Genomic DNA, 20,267 nt, shown 5'->3' with positions numbered 1-20,267 from the left:
AATTGGTTACTTGAGCTTTCATGAAAACCATTCCCATGATTATTATTCTTATTATTTTTATGGTCATGTCAAATCGTGATAATCATGATACATTTACTTTATTAGAGTCAATAAGAAAATGCAATTTAGGACATATTTTGAACACATTTTTCCAAGATGGGGTCAGCATCTTTGTAGAGATAGAGAAAAAATATCACACAATTATCTTTCTAAACCTAGCAACTTCAGAGTCTCCAGGGTTTGGGGAGAGGAACAGGGTTTGGTTTAGGCCTGACTTTAAGGAACATAATCAGCTCACACATTCTTCTTTCAATTTGGAAGCTTAAAGCACACTTTGATAGTATACGCTCATGGCAGCATGTGGGTCCTCAGACCCACTCCTTACTTCTTTCTCACACTACAAAGTTCTCAGGAGTGAGTTCTGGGTTGTTAGAATTTGGACCCACTAGGATCTTCTGGCATGGCCTAGAGTTCCTGCAATGATCCTGGAACCAATCCATTCCCTTAGATGCCATTATGAATTTCAATTTGAACCAGACATGTGGCCACACTCTAGATGGCCTACTAATAAAAGTATATTTCTTTGTACTCTTTCAACTGACCCTTAGACACCAAAGAGTCACATTTGGGATCCAGTCAATAAGCTACCTAGTGTGTGAAGTGCAGATGAACAGCCACAAAATTGAAAGTATCTCTACAGGGAGCCTGCTTACAGCTTTGCATTCTCTTGACTTAATTTTCCCAAACAAAATATAATTTATCCATTTCAAAGAAGGAATGCTGTTTCCAGAGCTGTCAAGACAAATGTAAATTTAAGAGTATTACAAGCTCAGTCCTGAAAAAAATGTGTAAAGCAATTAAAAATGATCAATATTAACAATACTTTTAGTATGAGGACGAGAAAGTAGGGCTCCTGCCAAGAATTTGTCCAGTCATGCAGAACTGAAGTCTGAGCATGCAAGTAACTCGGCTAATTAGGGTTAAAGGAGGATAATGAAATAGGCCTTTGAGGTATAAAAAGAATATATAAAAATTAGATGAACATCCAGAAACCCTAAAATCCAGAGGCTTGGCCCTTTCGGAGTCCAAAAGATGTGACTCCATTGAGAATATTTTTCACACTCTTAGTTAGGGCTCCATGAAAAGTTCTTCACATGAATTTCTACTGCCCACAAATATGCCTCAGCCATTGTACAAATAACCAGCGTTAGACATTCCCATTTGAAAAGAAGGTGTGTCTACCACTGAAAGGAGTTCACAAGGAATAACAAAGGCATATTTAATGCCCATTATCCTTGTTCATAGAGGGAAGCTGTGGAAGGAGCATCCGAAACAGAAGCTAGCCCCCAAATCACTCACTTCAATTTGGAAGGCATTTGTGAGTTGTGAATTACTTTCCTATTTTATCCTGATTTAGGCCAGGACTTCTCAACCTCCAGACTACTGACCTATTGGACCTGATAATTCTTTGTTGTGGGTACTCCGTGCATTACCAACCTCCCTGGCTCCAAGCGTTAAATGCCAGTTGTAACAACCAAAAATGTCCCCTGGGGAGGCAAAGCCAGTCCCAATTGAAAACCACTGATTTACACCAATATCAAAATTAACTTGTTGTTTTTGCTGGCACACACCAGCTGGATGGTAGGGAAAGTGGCCTCAGAGAGTACAAGAATAAGCTGGCCTAGGACAGAGAAAATTTAATGCAGATAATCGGCAGCGTAGATAATCAACAAGTCATTTATGACAACAAAACACAGAGCTCTGAGTATCTCATTAAAACCAAGTTTATCAGTTGGTAGGCAGTGAGTGATTGAGGTTGAAATAAAAACCGGACGTAGTTCTAATCACCTTCCGGCAGCCAGAACCCGGCTACTGAAGATGAAATCAAGTATTCCTTTTATAGAACTGCACGACTTGATACACATTGTGCAATTGAGAGCTTGCTTGTTTTTCATTCATTGACAGCTGGTCTAGCGAAAGGCTGCCAGACGCTTGGGTCATGCAATCAAATCTCAAAAAGCACATTGGGCCTGAGAAGATATAGAGGTGATGACTACGGATTTTAAGAAAGAGGTAGTAATAACTTCTAACTTAAACATAAATTTGATGGTGTTTCCAACGAATTGAAGCAAAGTATATTTTAGCTTTCTTTATGTATTTTGTATATATTTTATGGACAGAAAGCTTATTTCTGTCAGAAAGTTTTAAGCAGGTTGCTACATACATGTAATTAGTACTCCAAAGAGAAGTACCAGAAAATACAGGCTAAATCTCCTTATGGTCCCATCTGGTCACTACCTCCTTCAAGGATAGCCACTAGACTGACTTCTAATAGCCTAGATCAGCGGTTCTCAACCTTTCACAGGGGTTGCCTAAGACCATCGGAAAACACATATTTTCCATGGTCTTAGGAACCGAGACACCGCTCCTCTATCGTCTCCAGGCCCACATGCAGATACGCCCACATACGAGTACCCGGCAATCCCTGTGAAAGGGTTGTTCGACCCCCAAAGGGGAAAAATATAATGGGTGTTGTGTTATTTTGTGTCTGGCTTCTCTCACTGGACATTATTTTGTGAGATTCGTCCAGGTTGTTGTATATAACTGTAATTTATTCTTTTTAATTGCTCTGTATTATTCTAAGGAGGTAATATATCACAATTAATTACTGTTTGGCTGTTTTCAGTTTGGAATTATTAAAAATAGTGACTCTGAACAAAATACAGCCTAAAAGGGGTACATTCTTGAGGAGAATATACATACTGACTATATTTCTTCTAGTTCTTCCATTAGTCATACTGACCATGTCTTGAACTCTGTTGTCTGTCCAGTGTGAAGCACTTAACAAAAAAGTTGTACCAATGTGCCTGTGGACAAAGAAAAAGTTTACTCAGTTGAATTTATGTCAGATTCAACAGTCATACTCTTCGCATGTTCATGAATAGATTTGTATCAACTTATCCACTTGAAGAAAAATGTAGAGTTCAGAGATGTGTCCAGGGGTTAATCCTTGAATCAATTTTATTAGCCAAGCTAAGGAAGGCCCCCATAAAAGGCATTTACTGTATATCTAGCACAGTGCCTGGCACAAGGAAGGCACATATTTGTTGAATGAATGAGTGAATGAATGAATGGATGGTACAATGGATAGCACATGACTAAGTTAGGGGCAAAGTCAATATGGTTAGTGAAAAAAAAAAAGAATGCTATTTAAGAAAATAATAAATTTAACAAGGTAAAGCAGCTTGCTCAAGGTTAGACAGCCAGAAAATGGATGATCTGGTTCCAAGTCCAGGCTGTTAAACTTTAAAGCACTTAACCTCTAAATCAGGAAAGAAATGCTCAGAAAAGAAATGCTAATAAGGATAAATGAAAATTCCTGAATTTAAGAGGAAAAAATAAATTGCACAAGTGTCAAATTGTGCTAATGGCTACAGTTCATATAAGAGACCTGATGGCTTTGGTTGACCACAATCTCAGCTGAGCCCACAATATGATGTACAACTAAAAAAGCTTGTGCCTTCTGAGGCTATATTAATCAGCATATTGGATTGTCGGAAAAGTCATGACATATTTTGTCTATGTTTTCAAAGGTCATTTATTTATATAAAGAACAAAGATCAATCAATGATATATTGTCCATTTTGTTTGATAACCTTTTGGCATCTTTCAGTGAGCTTCATAATTCCTTGTTCATTGAAGGACCTGTCTTTATTTGTGAAAAACTGAACAAGGTGCTGATTTACAACCTCATCTGAATTGAACGTTATACCACACAAGGAGTTTTGAAGAGAGCAAGACAAATGGAAGTCTGATGGCACAAGGTTAGGTGAGTATGGTGGGTGTGACAACACATCCCATCCAAGCTCCAATAATTTTTGACGGGTGATCAAACTTGTGTGTGGTCTCGCATTGTCACGATAGAACACAACTCCTTTACAATTAACAAGCTCTGGGCGTTTCCGGATGATGGATTCACTCAAGCTGTCCAACTGCCGACAGTACACATTCGAATTGATTGTTTGGTTCCTTGGTAGGAGGTTGAAAAACACGACACCTTTAAAATCCCACCATACTGAGAGCATAACCTTCCTCTGATGAATGTCTGCTTTCGATGTCGTTTGAGGAGAATCATCACATCGGGACCAAGACCGTTTGCGCACCACATTGTTGTACACAATCCACTTCTCATCACCAGTTATCAGTCACTTCAAAAAAGGATCGTTTTCCTGATGTTTAAAGAGCATATTGCAGATGTTTATAAGCGCCGTCAAATGAACTTCTTTGAGTTCATACGGAGCCCAAATATCGAGCTTGCTTACGTATCCCAGCTTCTTCTGGTGGTCGTGAATGCTTGAATGATGGATGTTCAATGTTTCTGCAATATCTAGTGTCATGTAAAGCAGGTTTGACTTGATCAATGCCTTTATTTTGTTGTCATCAACTTCGGTGGGCCTCCCTGACCGAGGAGCGTCATTGAGATCAAAATCACCAGCACAGAATTTTGTGGACCATCGTTGGCACTGACGTGCTTGCAGAACATTGTCACCGTAAACTTTATTCAACTTTTCAGAAGATTGATGCGCATTCTTCCCTTTAAGGAAGTAAAACAATAAAATATGGCAAAAATGCACAGTTTGGTCTTCTGTCTTCAACCTGTTATAAAATCTCCAAAACTCAACCAAATCGCTCAATTTTTTTTTTAGAATGAAGCTAGAATTGTCAGCTGTCAAATGACATAGCAATAGCATAGATGTGAAGGACTCTAGTACTTCCAAAAATGAACTAGTGCCATCTGTTGCAAACATGAGTCATGACTTTTCCAACAACCCAATAGAATATCCCATTCAAAGCAGGTAAGGTCCTCTTCAAACCAGCTCAGCACCTTGCACTACTCTTTCCCTGACCAACGTGTTAGATAGGATGTTGTTAAAATCTTCAACTCCTTGTCCCTGTGTTCCTGTGTTTTATTATCACTGGAAATATGTAGGCTTCACCTCATACAGACAAATAACCATGAAAAGATTAAGACGCTTCAATTTAGCCATTCTGGATTATTAATCATTTGCTTCAGGTCCAATTCTTGTCCTCTGATTGTTACCCACTTGCCATTTTGGATTGTCCCTTACTTTTGGTCTACACTTACATGGGAAGTGGCCCCTGACTGTCTTTGCTTATACCTCACAGATCTAAGCCAGCAAGGTCCATTCCCACAAACAACTGACAATTCTGACATGGGTCAACACCTGGGACCTACTAATTGGGAAAAGGGGTTGGGCACTTCTCAGTTTACTCCGTGATGGAACATTGAATTTGGTTATGGGAGTCTTGCTAAAACAGATATTTTTAAGCTAAGGGCGACCAAAATGATGAAATCTCTAGGAGCCATATCACATGTACACATCTGATCTTAGCCAAGAGGCTGAACAAGAAGGCTATACAAGGAAAAGCTGAAGAAACCGACACAAAAAAGTCAGTGGTGTGTGATAAATATGACTGTGTTCTGCATGTGAACAACTGTTATGCAGAAAAGGGGATATTCTTAATCTCATTTTATAAGTAGGAAATGCAAATGGATGGAAGCTTTAAGGGGGCACTTTGAGTCTGATGGGAGGAAGAACTTAACCACAAAGAAGCATCTTTATCAGTCATGTTTACACACTGAAAAGAATGTACTCTTTTGAAACTGAAAGATTCAGAGGGTGGGTTGGCTTCAGGCTTAAGGGGGAAATGGGGCAAAATATACAGAGGTAAGAAATCCATAACATTGTTGAATCATTTTAAATGATCTCCAAAGGTTACAGTGTTTTAGGGTCAATTTGTTGGAAGAGGTTGGTTTTAAAAATATTTTGAAGAATAGCATGGAGATGATTTTCAGGGAAACAGTGAAAGGTTATTCAACATAATACAGCTGGGGTTGACAGAAGAGATAATGGGTATAGGAAGGGGTTCTCTGTTTTACTAGATGGGAATTAGAAGTGTACAGAAGAGTGAAAGGGTAGGAAATTTGAGGTAGTGGCAGAACAATTGATGAGTCAATCTGATTCTAGCACTTATGGTATTTATGAAACACTTTAGGTCACAGGCTCCTAAACATTCTTAAATGTTCCTTAAGTGTAAAATGATATCTGCTTATTTGGAAAATAATTACTGTATTATTATTTACAAAAATATATTGATATGTTTTTTAAATATCCTGTTATTAGATAATTTGCCAACAAATCTGTGACAATAGACCTGACATTTTTAAAGAAAATATCAAAGTAATATATAAAGTATCAAGATGATATGCTTCAACATGTTTCTATATTCATAGCACATCTCTGAAAGAAGATACAATAAATTGATAGTAATTGACTCTAGGAAGGTGATCTAAAGGGCAGGGGTTGGGAGGATTTTCATTTTATGCCTTTGGTACTATTTGAAATTTTATATCACATATATATATATATGTATATATATATATATATATATGTATACTTATTCAACCTTAACTAAATTATTGATAAAAAGGTAACCTTTTATTCCTGCTTTAATATCAAAAGTTTGAAAGACTCTATATACATTTTCCACTGATCCGGCTCTCTTCCTTTATATATAATTTGGATACTATTTTAACATGTTCCTTTTGACAAGGAACATGGCTGATTAAAATCCCTATTTGATCTAACTTGTTATTTGAGGCAAGCCCTTAAACAAGACTTATCTTCTTTTCCTTGCTATTGGTCACTGTGGTACCTTGATAGGAAAACTCCAGAGGCAGAAATGGCTAGAAGTAATTTAAATGATCACCTTTCAAATGTGTCCAATTTTCTCCATCACTACTACTCTAACCTGGGACATCAGATTCTCTGTCCTGGTTACCTCCACAGTCTCCTCAATGTTCTATCTTTAGTCCTGTCTTCCTCCAATTTTTTCTCCACACTGCAGCCAGCAATCTAATCATTTCACTCCTGCTCAGAACTCCTGGATGGCTCACTGCTGTCTTCAGCAAGAAGTCCAGACTCCTTTATATGACTTACAAGGCCTTTCAGGATGTGGTCCCTGCCTCTTCATCAAAATCTTTTGCCATCTTCCCCTTCAGTGCTCCAGTCTTTCCATTCCTGGAGCTCACCATGCCTTCTCTTACTCCTGGAGCGGTCGGCAACACCACGTTTGTCTGGCTTGAGTTCACTTAGATATTACATCCCTAGGAAAGCCTCTCGGTCCCCTAGATCTGGGTTAATAAACTCTCCCGTGTGCTTCCAGAGATCCCTGTGCTCCCTTTAATTGTCTATTATTTCACTGTACTATCCTTACTTTACTTCCCCTGCTTCCCACACAAGACTCTTAACTCCATGAAGATAGGGACCATGTGCACGTGCTCATAGTTATATGCCCAGACCTTAGTCCAGGTCCTAGAAGGAATAAGCACTTAAGTCAATTAGAGGTGTATGAAGAAGAAAGGAACTATTCTTTCTTCTGTGTTGAAAAATAGGATTGGCATATTTGACAATGAAGACTCGCCTGACAGGAACCACAGACAAGAGGGATCTTATCAGTTTAATTTATTAAATTGTGTTAATATAGTTTTGTTCATGAATATTGTCTTCACTGAATTCCTGGAAGGAAGGCATTAGAATGTTTCCTTTGGGTTGAGGGAGTATTTATAATCAGGATACACATTAAGGTTGGCTCTACTGTTAAAGAATTCAGTAGTATTCAAATTGGTTCTTACCCAGTAGTCATCAGGGATGTACGGTACAGCATAAGGAATACAGTCAGTAATACTGTAATAATTACGTATGGTGTCAGATGGGTACTAGATTTATCGGGGTGATAAATGGGAAGGGCTTGGGGGACAGGGTGAATGAGACGAAGGGATTAAGAAGTACAAATTGGTGGTTACAAAATAGTCATGGGGGTGTAAAGTAAAGCACAGGGAATATAGTCAATAATATTGTGATAAAGTGGTACAGTGTCAGATGGTTGCTGGACTTATGGTGATCACTTCTTTAGGTATATAAATGTTGAATAACTATGCTGGACACCTGAAACTAATATAATATTGCATGTTAGCTATATTTTAATAAAAATCTTTTTTAAAAAAGAATCTAGTAATATAAGAATACCTGGACATCTGATTTTATTTGATTAGGACTTAATGCAATTTTCTGGAAAGTCACCTTTTGCTTGCCACTCCTCTTTCTCTTATAGTTCCTACCTCTGCCAAAAATACTTCTAAATTACCTCTTTTCAATTTATAGTATTTTGTCCAAACATGAGCACATTGCTTTTGCCTCTGAATAAAGTGGCATGAACTTCAATTTTTATAAAATCATACATTGTAGTTCTTCAGTTTTAAGATGCCAAAGATTTTTTGTTTTTCCTTTTCAGGGAAAATATATGAAATTAAATGTAGTCAACAATTTAAGACTCACCACAATTTCAGGTATGTTATAATATGAAAGAATCAGTGTCTTAAATAAACACATACACACCCAAGCATACATACATTTGAAAAAAGGAATGGAAGAAAATACAGCAAAATATTAAGGTTGGTGAGATGTGGGGTTATGTTAATTTTTGTTTTCTTTCATGTTTTTCCAATGTATCTACAAGGAGGATGGCTGCATTTTTTGCATAATTAACAAAAAACATACTTGAAAAAAAGGTATATTTAATATGTCTTTTGCTTCTCTTCCAGATGCTTAGGTCTCTGGGCTCTCCATTTATGAAATGAGTCAACACACTCTTGTCTTAACTTTGGGCTACATATTCTATTCATGTGAGTCTAGTATTATGGATCTGTTTTTATTCTTTGCACAGGAATGCATTCTTCCTTCTGGATGTAATTCCATAGAAATCTTTTACATCGCCCTCAGCTCATTATTCTTTGTGTGGCTGCCAATTTTTCTCTTCATTTGAACTTGTATGTTTTAGGACATTCAAAGAATGAATTAAGGCCTCTAACATAAATGCACATGCTGACACAAAAGGGACATTTCAAATACTAGGTTCTGAGGACTTGCATATGTCACTGTTTGACTGAAACAGTTAACAATGGAGAAAGTGCTTAGTAGGTGTCCTGTAAGTGCCCCTCTTTCCTTCTCATGCTCATGATGCCTGAGAAAAGAACAAAGCAGCTCAAGAATCGATCCCTCCTTCTATTTCTTTTGCCTGTAGTATTTCTTACCCAAACAGTCTCCAGATTTTATGTATCCCTTTTCTTTATAAACATTTAAACAACAGCTTGGAAAATGGCACTTCCAGTAAGGCAAAGTTAATTTCTGTTCTTGACAGTTTGCCTGAGAACTGTTACACTGGCTCACAGGCGCACTGAATTCCTGGACGGAGCAGGACAGAGGTTATTACTTTGAGAGAAATAGGCAGTACAATCAACATTTGTACATCTCAAAGTACTTTTCAAAAAGCTCATTAGGTAGAAGAAACATAGGAGGAAGCATGGTCTCCCTCAACTAGTAGTGTAGAGACCTCTGAAAAGGAAAGTTTCTAACCTGTTCACTACAGGGTCATCAAACTTTTGAACCATGTTGGGCACTTAGCCTCCACAATCTGATAGCAATAATGATACATTTTTTCAATGTGTCTTTTGTCTTTTTGATAGCATATTTCTATTCTGGGTTAGCCATTCTCATTGAAGAAATCATTTGCTTCTTAAAATATAACTGATTTTTTTTCAACATGCCCCATAAAGAACAGCAGATCTTATCTACGCCCATAACTCCAGTTACCATCACTATACCAGTGGCTCCCAGTTCTCCATCTCTTGCCCAGATTCCTCTCCTGAGCCCCAGATGAGCAACTGCCAGCTAGACATCTCAATTTGGATACACCAGAAGCATCTCATGTGCTGTGTATTCAAAACATCATCTTCTTCTCTCATCTTTAATTTCCTATGCAGGTGAATGGCCTCGCCATCGACCAAGTTTCCAGCAAACTATCATCTTTGACCCATCCCTCTCTATAATGGCTCACGTTCAAATGCCAAGGCTTGTTGATTCTACTTGCTAAACATACTTCAAATCACTTCTCTCCATTACCACTGCCTTTAACAATGCAGGCCACTAGCATTACTCACCTCAACTACTGTACAAGGCCTCTGAATAACACCATTGCCTGTGGGTCTGTCCTTAAAGATTCAATCTACACATTGTAGTTAGAGTGATCATTCTAAAATACAAACCTAATCATGTCACTCTTCTGCTACAAATAATGGACTGGATGTCCACTGCCCTCAGAATGAAGTCCAAATTTCTCAACCTGGCTGTATAAGATTTTCATGATTTTGTTCCTTCTTCTTTCCATAGCTTCACACACTTGCACCGCCCCTTCCCCCAAAGCTTGCTGTAATTATAATGAGCTTCTGTTTTTGTGTGCTATTTCCTGGTCTGTGCGTATAGTGCACTCATCACTTGGAACACTCTGGTTTCTCTGCATCACCGAAGGCTGGTTATTAACTATACTCAGTCTCAGATCTCAGTGTAAGTGCCATGTTTTCTGCCTTCCCGGCATCACTCCCACCCTAGGCGGAATAAGGTGCCCCTCGAGACTCCCATAACACCCCATACTAACGCCTGTGTTCTTAAGAAAACGTTTTGTTTGCCTGTCTGTGTCCCCCAGCTAGATGTCAGCTCCCTAAGGACAAATATAACATCTTCCTTACTTTCACATCTCTTGTAAAGTGATCTTGTGAAGGTCTTGTAAGGAACTTAGTCAAGTTCGGGAACCAGTAAGCTCTCAATGAACATTTGTTGAACGAATGAATGAAGTTATAGAAGTAACAGGTTTCCTGGCTATTAAAGTGTTTGCAAATAAAGCTTGAGTCACTCAGACTATTTGGCTTAGCAAGTAAACCATCAGACCTAGGCCAGATTGGGGAAAATTCAAACTTTTACTTTTGATGGAGGGCCTGGCCTAGATTAAACTGACTCCAGAGCCAGCTGTTTCCTTACCAGTCTGAGGCACGTGATTTGTAAAACAGCTGCTAATCTCTGTTAGAAGAAACATCATCCTCAAAATGAGTTATAAATTAGGCAAAGTGAGTTTCTTATCCTTTTCGTTGTTGGAGCATTATTCTAGGGATCAGATGGTTTCAACCTTAGAGTCCAGAAAAACAGGTAGGTAAGTGAAGATGAAGATGAGTGCTGGAGAACAATGCAGAGACAGAGTTTCTAAATAAATGGATAGAATAGTTGGAATATTTTTATGGGACTATGCCAGAAACAGAGGTGAACAAGAGACAATGCCCCTGCTGTATGGATGGGAAGAGTCAGACAATAAGCAAACAAATAAATCAACAAGATAAAATCAGAAACAGATCAATGCTATGATGTCAATACAGGGTGATGTGATGGAGGGTGGAGGTGAGGAGGTGGCTGCTTACAATAGGGATCAGGGAAGGCCTCTCAGAAAGGTGACATTTGAGCTAAGACCTGAATGGTGAAAAGAGGGCAGGCAGGCATGAAAGAAATGAAGGAAGAATAATCCTGTTGGAAGAAATAGCAAGTGCAAAGAATAAATTTGCAAGTTCAAGGAACAAGAAAGAGCCATGTGAATTGGCTGCGGGGGTGGGGTGTAGGGGGTGGGGGGCACGGGAGGGGGGGTAGCTGGGCATGGTTGCAGATGAAAGCAAGGAGGTGGGCAGGGGATGGTTGAGCAAGGCCTTTGCCTGTGCTGGGGAGTTTAGGTTTAATAATCGGCGAACTGAGAAGCCACTGGAGGATTGTAAGCAAGCAACTGACTTTACCTAAATATCCTTGAATTTATAGACTGAGGAGGAAAGAGTGAAAAGTGGAAAAAGAAGTATTTTTTTAACTTCTCTTACTTAAATTAAAACCATGTGTTTGTGCTTTCTCAGCGTTTCAGTACTCAGATTGAATTGTTGACATATTAAAATGCATTTATTACACATTTAATTTCCTTAATTGAAGGAGAACTTGGAAATATCCCTGCCATTACTGATTCTAGGTGAAGAATCAATATTCCTTGCACATTTTAATTTTTTTTTACTGTTTCTACCCAATGGGAGATTAGAAAGTAATTTTGTTTAAGGACTAAAATTAAAGTAATTACTAATTTTAACCTCTTTTGCTCCCATGTGGTTACTGCAATTAAAATCGGTATTTATAACATTCACAGCCAACTAGTGTTTCAGGGTTTTAAAACCTTCCGTTCTAGACCTTCAAGTACATCGCTGATATCTTGCAAATCTTCTGTGTTTAACTGCAATTTACACATCCTCTCTAGTGAAACTGTGAGGTCTAAAGGTGAATTGAATCTGAGTGCAATTAAAAAGTTATTTGGACAGCATCCCTTGCTAGGAAATGTTATCTACATAGTATTTGTTGATGATTATAAAGCTTGGTTTGCTATCTATAATTCAGAAACTTCATGCGGTTCTCTGTCAAAATAAAAACATAATATACTATGATACTGGAAAAATATTTTTTTTTCCTGAGGAACTCAAAGCATTTTACTGATGTTTTCTCATTTGTCCTCACCATTTCCCCAAGGTAAGTAGATGGAAAATGTTATGCGCATTCAATAGATGGGGGAACAAGGCCAAGAGAAATGAATGAACATGCCCAAGGTCATGTAATACGTCAGTGGCAGGGGAAGGATGAGTCTCAGGTCTTCTAATTCCCAGGGACCTGGTATTTTATAAGGTAGGGCAAGATACCAAACCAGTTCTGGTTTGATTTGGTACATACAAGTCCCCATGTAGACAATTACAGTGAATTAATCAGACATCTGTTTTGTGGTGTATCTCCATGTTTGGTGCTTACATTGGCCACGATTCTTGTTATTTTTAAATGAAGACATGGGGGGGAGGGTGTTAAAAAATTCAGTAAGATTAAAATATTTATCTCATATATTGCATGTACGTTGTCTGCCTAGGAGCTTATGCTGGCTATAGGAACTTTATCATTTTGCTAAAGTCTAAATTTGTTGCCTATTTAAGGAATTAGAAATACACACACACACACACACACACACACACACACACACACACTTCATTGTATCATTTCCCCATAGAACATTTTCCCTCCATAATATGATATTTGAAAATTGTGAGCTTCTATAAAAATTTAAGTGTTTAAGCTTTCATTCTTAAGTTTTAAAATGTTTACATGTCCTTTTATATTAGTATGTAAGTTCTTGCTTTTTTGCCTTTTCTCTTTCTCCTATGCCTGAATCTTTATTATAAAAAATGCCAAACACAATAACCATAGCAAGAATAGTACAATAAACCTCCATGTACTCCTTACACTGGTTATGATTACATGCAATTTAATCAAATAATTATAAAGATTTTGCAACATTTACTTCATTTTTCTCCTTTTTTGCCTTTGCCAAACTTTCAGAAAGTAAATCTCAGACATCAAATCATCTCATCCCTGTATACTTTTCCTATAAATCTCTAAAAGTAAGAACTTTTAAATCATAGTCTTAATGCCATTATCATACTAAAAATTTAACAATAATGCCTTTATATTATCTAAAATTCACTCCTTAATAAAATCTCTCAGATTGTTAAAAAACAAAACAAAACAACACAAGCAATCTTTTCATAGTTGATTTGTTCAAATCAGGATCCAAACATGTGGCATCTGGTCACTGTGTCAGCCTCTTGTACTCTAGGGCAGCTCTCTCCCTTTCCTTGGCCCACTGCTGTGACTGGTTGTGGAAATCAGGGAAGTTGCCCTAAAGAATGTCCCATATTCTGAAATTATCAGTTTGCTTCTTTGTGGTATCATTTAACTTATGTCTCTATCTCCCATATTTACTATGCATGGAAGTTAACTCTAGAGGCTTGATTATATTCAAGTTCAATTTTGTTTTTTTAAATTGTTACTGCAAGAACACATCATGGGAGGTACTGTGAGCTTCCTATTACATCATATGAGGAGGCCCACATGTCTGGTTGCTCCACCCTTAGTAGGCTAAGAGTATCAGAGGGTTTATATGGTGAGAGCCTGACCTTTCCATTAAGTTTCCTGTCAGCCTTTCAACTAATGGTTATCCACCATTGATGATCTTCACCTAAATTAATTATTGCAGGGGTTTCAAATAATTATTTTTTCATCTTATCATTCCTTCCACATTTATTAACTGAAATTCTTCTGTAAATAACTTTTCCTCCTCAACTAAGCCTACTAGGTTAAAGAGAGAATTAATGTTTAATTCTTTCCTTTTATTGGACAAAGGATTGGTATCCTAGTTACATTCATCAGTGTCCAGTGAGGTGGGTTTTGATTAATTGCATCATGATTCTTCTTGATACTCAAACTCAAGCACTGAAGTTTTGCTTCTAACAAGAGTAAATAAGGAAAAATATAATACAGATGGAGTACTCACTATGCACTGATTTGGGGGGAAAGCAATGTAACAGCACATAGATCCCCCTCTCTAGTACAAGGCACTTCCCTGTCTCAACTGAACCCATTTTTTAAAATTTCTCTTCGCTTTCCTTCACTCTCTCATGGGTATGAATGAGGTATAGGAACCAAGGAGGAGGGGAAAAGACCAGGTACAAACAAGGACAGAATTATGAGTCATGGTTTGAAGTGAAGCATCCCGGAAAAAGGAAATACAATAAACACTTCAAAGAAACCAGAAAATGCTTCTCCACCATCTCCAGCCTTGAAGGAAGTGAACCAACTACAGAAAGTTTTTTATACCTCTGTTCAAGGCATATAACACTGAGTTTTATCAGCCTTTTGCCTTAATATAATAATAATATAATTAATTGGTGAGAGTGGCTAAAATGGGGAGATGCTGATGACCAGAACTACTTGCAATGCTAAATCTTTCATGTATATTAGAACAAGGTCGCTAGGAAGAAATATGCTTATAAACCCATAAATCAAGGTGGATTGCACTTTTGATTTACCTATGAGCTCACAGGGTACGTGGGATAACAACATTAACAGGGAACATGGCCCTGTTTACGCAACTACCACATGCCTGACTGGTTGGATAACTTCTTTCGAATGGCAAGCCTTTATTCAACAACAATATGTTTTTTATTGTGGATGTCAGAAATAATTTCATCTTTTGCTCATGTAAAAAATGAGGTTGGGAGACTAGCTTTCAGCAATGAAATTTACTCCAACATTTTACTATCTTTCAATATTAGAGATATTTACATCATATTAAAGCTATTTACAAAACTTTAATAGTTAAGGTTAACTCACAATATTTTTTGAATGGTCCAAAAATTCATGTCGAAGATTATCCCTCAGGATAGGAATGCATTGTTTTTCATTCACCTTCCTGTAACGGATATTAATCCCTTAAGATGTAAAACTGACAAATTACACATTATAAAAATCAAATCTTATAATATAGCCTGACATTCCTCAAAAATAAACAACATTAGGGATAGAGGTCTTAGAATATTTGAAGACAAGGTGGAAGTAACACATTACTGACCTTTAATAGACAGCTTAAATGGTGTCTTTTCCTAAAAACAGTTTAAAAGAATCTTGACACTCAATTTTGCTATCAATTTAGTGGTTTTCCTTCTGGGTAAAGTTATCCAAAGGTTAGGTTGAATAAAGTTTGAATAATGAGTTCTCAGAGGTTAAACTGGAAGTAATTGATTTGAGGTGTCTTGACAGTATTTCTCATTAAGTAGCATATATATATATTTATGGATGGACATGTGAGAATGGGCATAAAGGGTGAAGATCTTTGTATCAAACGTTAATGCCCACCAGGGATAATCTACCATGAAAGAGGCACTAAACAACCAAATACACAAAACGACTTGGTTGATTGATGTCAGTTAGCCTATGTCATTGGCCACCCTGATGCTAGCATGATGGGCATATGAACAGAGCCACTGGGAAAGATGGAGGCTGTACATGAGTCCAACTGCATTGGCTATCACTCCCTAAAGCTGATCTAACTACTGTTACTGCCTGATTGGCAACATGTCAGCATCAGAAATCTATGTTGAGTCACCATTGCGACACTACCCCCGCTGCAAAGAAACCAAACAACCACTTGGTAAAGAGTTTAACATATTGGGCCTCTTCCACTCATTTTTTTCTGAGCATGATAGACAAATATTCTCCTTATATGTTAGCTTTTCCTGCCTACACAGCCTCTGTCAGCACCACTATCCTAACACTTATGGAGTATTTTATCTACCAACATGGGATCCCTTATAAAGCCATCAGGCCAAGGGACCCACTTTGCAGCAAAGGAAATGTGAGAATGGGCCCATGACCATAGAATTTCCCTGGCTTTATCACTTACCACACCAACCAGGAGCTGCTGGCTTGTTAGAGATTTGGAAGGGCTTGCTGAAGACATGCTTAAGTGACAGCTCAGAGCCAGTACTTTGTAAGGGCACCATTCTCTAGGCTGCAGTGTTCCCAATAGGAAAAAATTCATGAGACTGGGAACTAAGGAGTCAAAGCAGGAATGATCCTACTTATCATCACTCTCAATAATCCACCTGGGGAATTTGTACAGTCCATCCTCATCACAGTAGGCTGTGCAGGGTTAAAGATTCTGATCCCCAAAGTGTTAACACTTCTCCCAGAGAACAAAATAAGAATCCCACTGAACCATAAGCAGGGTGTCCCTGAGCATTTCAAGTTCCTTGTGTTGAAGGACCAGGAAACAAGAGGAGGAGGGATCGTCTAGGCAGGGATAACTGACCATGATCATCAAGAGGAGGTGAGGCCACTGCTACACAATGGGGCATGGAGGAATATGTTGTGGAACTCAGGTGATCTACTTGGACACCTCTTGTTACACCCTTGCCAAGTTGTGGTGGAAATAGATGAGAGTAGTATCCTTAGCCTGAGAAGCGCTGGAAACACAGGGTTCATTGCCCTCAGGAATGAGAATCTGGGTCATGCCACCAGCTAAGCCACCAAAACCAACAGAGATGCTAGCTGAGAGGGAGGGCGTTATAGACTGGTTAGTGGAGGAGAGATAAAAAAGCAGTTTCAGCAGCAGGTTGGCTTGTTCTACTAACCTTCCAAGGAAGAGAGGCCTACTGGACATACGTAAGCAGTGAACCCGAATAGCACAAGGGGTAGTCAGGGTATGCAACTGACAAATAGCCTTCAACTGTCAGATCTTGTCAGCTTACCACAGCTGCAGAGATTCATCTTACCCAACGTCACATCTTACCCAAGGTCATATCCTTCAGGGGGTAGCCCATATCCAATAAATGACTAAGGTGAGGATATAAAGGCCTGGTTAATGTGGGAGAACTCGGAGAGAATTCCACCTCCAGAGCTTCCCCAAGGAATTGGCTGTGGCTTCCAGGCTCTCATCACAGCTTGACCTGTCGCTCTGCCTAATCCTTCTTTCTCTCCTTCCATAATTAATACCCCAAACACTAAGCTCTGTGTCAGAGTCTACGTCCCAGAGTACACAAACAGTGAGTATTAGTTACAGAGAACCCTGTTTTATTGAATTCCCCTCAGTCTGCCAAATTCTTCTGTTAGTCATGTCCATGAGGGGTCCATAGATAGTCCAGGCAGACTTGGCCCCTCACCTCTTTGTAGCACCACAGCACTGAGTTTATTCTTTTCATTGTAGCATTTACTACATCATGTTCAATTGTCATAAATGTCAATGTGTCAGTCTGCCTCTCTGGGCTGTTAGTCTCTTGAAACGAGTGATCCTTTCCTCACCAGCCTTTGTGTCCAAGTGCCTAGTGCATAATCAGAGTGCAAGCTCTGTAGTTGAATAGTGATGAATAAAGGAAGAAGCCTTAACTTTCAACAAGGCTTTTGTCTCACTCCTTCTTGAAGTTCTAAGCCCTTTATGAAACAAACAAAAACGATCTTTATTAGACTATGTTCTATATTTGAGTCTGTGTCAAGAAAGTCATACTGATCACATCAGAATTTATTTTCCCTTTGTGCTGAGTATGAGTCAAGTGGTAAATGGCTAACAGTAGCAGAGATGCAATAAAGTTTCCAAGCATGGGTAAAGGGCGAATGAATCCTGTCAACTTCTCTGGCCAATATCCTGTAAGTCAGGGCCCGTCTGCTGACACAAGCAGTTGTCATTTACTGAGAAGCTGCTACTATGCACCAGGCACAGAGCTAGACCCAGGGGTCAGAGAGAGAGTAAAGACAGTCACACCCTAGGAAGGCTAACCTAATGAGGAAGACAGATGAATAAAAAAGTTGGATATAGATGAGCCATTTCCTTCCTAAAACCCCTGTAAAGCATCAATAACAGGATAAGAGTAAAATGTGAAGGATTCTTTGGAGTGAAATAATAAAAGCCAATGATAACTAAGGTTTTATGGGACACACACACACACACACACACACACTTTCTGTATAGAAATCACAAACCTTTCTAGCAGAAGACAGTTATAGAAAGGGAACGTCATTTACTAGGGAAAATAAATTAGGTGGTTAGGTGATAATGAAGGGTTTGTGCAGCAGAAGCTCTAGGAAGATTGTATCAAAGATGAACTTGGAGCTCAACAGAGGACACTGGAAACTTTTTCTTATCTCTGCTTTGAGGGGGATGTGGATTTGGGACAGACAGAAGAGAGTGGATTCATGAGTCCTTTCTTATAAAATGAGAAACTATCAAAATAGTATTATCCACCAGTGTTTAAATGCATAGGATAAGAGGATAAGAAGCATAGGGAAAGCTTCTTACTGGGATATCAATTAATTACTTTCACCTGGAAAAAGAACAAATTGTGAGAAAGCTAACAAATCTTCTGGAAGACTAGCACAAGAGTTGACATCAAAGAGATGATAAACTTTACACTTAATTAATGTGCTGCCTTTTGTCCATATTGAGGATGCCTCAGCAGCCCATCAGTGGGACTTGCTCTTAGATGAAGAATAGTGTGGATTTGTCCTAAACCAGCTCTATTCTTTTTCTCCTTGGTCAGGAATGAGAACAGTGAACAGGCTAAGAATTAGCAAGATCTATAGTTAGACATTCACAGAAGATCACATGATTGGGGTAGAACTCTGTCTAGGCAAGTGTCATATTCAAAGGAATATATTAATAATAAGGAAAGATGCCAGAAGATAAGTGGAACACAGCTACTAGAGGCAAGATGGAACACTTGGCCATCTTCCAGGTGCCTGCTGCAACACTCCTGGAAAGGCGCTGTTAGGCTATGGTCGTAAAGCTTTCATGGAACCTTAAGTCTTAGAGCTGAGTAGACTGTATGGGACTGCTTTTCCTCTGACCTAAGGTCTACCCTTAAAGCATACCCTCTCTTCTAGGCCCAGGACTAATCCTTGGTTTCTCCACTGCAATAGTGAAATGAGCCAAGGGGAGAGATACCCAAGGAAAATTAACCAATTAAAAGAACATAGAGGGCCAGCCGAGTGGCGCGTTGGTTAAGAACTGGCTTGGGACACCAGCTCTGAGCAGCAGGGCCTCAGTTCGGATCCCACATGAGGGCCAGTGACACTGCCCTCTTCAGCTAAGATGGTGAACAACAATTCAACCTGGAGTTGGGCTGCTGTGAGTCTCCGGCAACAGTGTAGGCTGCAGCCCCTGCTGCAGTGGGCTGCCATAAGCTACCGTGTGTGGCCAGCAGCCGGTGTGAGCGGCCAGCAGCCGGTGTGAGCGGCCGTCCAGAAGCCGGCGACTGATCTGCCTCACCCGGGAAGAGCACAACGATGATGCCAACATGGGCCAGTGAAGCAATGTCCTCCACAACTAGATTAAAGAACAAAATGACAGCAACTTGTCTTTTCCCTTCCCCCGATTCCCAGCGCTGTTCCCCTCCCGCAATTCTCCTATAAAATCTTTAAAAAACAGAACATAGATTAACAACATGAATTAATCTCATAAACAAAACAATAAACAAAAGAAGCCAGACACCAAAAAAAGAACATATTGTATGATTCAAGTGATCAAGTTCAAGAACAGCAAAACTAACATGGCGATAAAATTCAGAATAGCAGTTATCTCTGGGTCCTGGCTGGTGGGGGTGTTAGATATTGCCTGGGAAGAGGTTCCAGACATCTTTCTGGGGTGTGGGAAATGTCCTATGTCTTGTTTTAGGTAGAGGTTACCTGGGTGTACCCAATATGTAAAAATTCATTAAACTATACATTGAAAATTTGTAAACACTATGCATACTACTCAATAAGTAGAAAAACTCCACTTATTTTTAATCCCATATCTCTTTCTTTCATCACACACACACACACACACACACACACGTAACATAGCCCACGTACTTTGGCCAATTTCCATCTGAGCTCCTCTTCCTTTGGAAACAGAGTGTAGGGACGGGC

Source organism: Hipposideros armiger, unplaced genomic scaffold (genome assembly GCF_001890085.2).
Source record: "Hipposideros armiger isolate ML-2016 unplaced genomic scaffold, ASM189008v1 scaffold_179, whole genome shotgun sequence".
NCBI classification, from domain to species: Eukaryota; Metazoa; Chordata; class Mammalia; order Chiroptera; family Hipposideridae; genus Hipposideros; species Hipposideros armiger.
The sequence above is the reverse complement of the archived record's forward strand: the minus strand, read 5'-3'. Positions refer to the sequence as shown.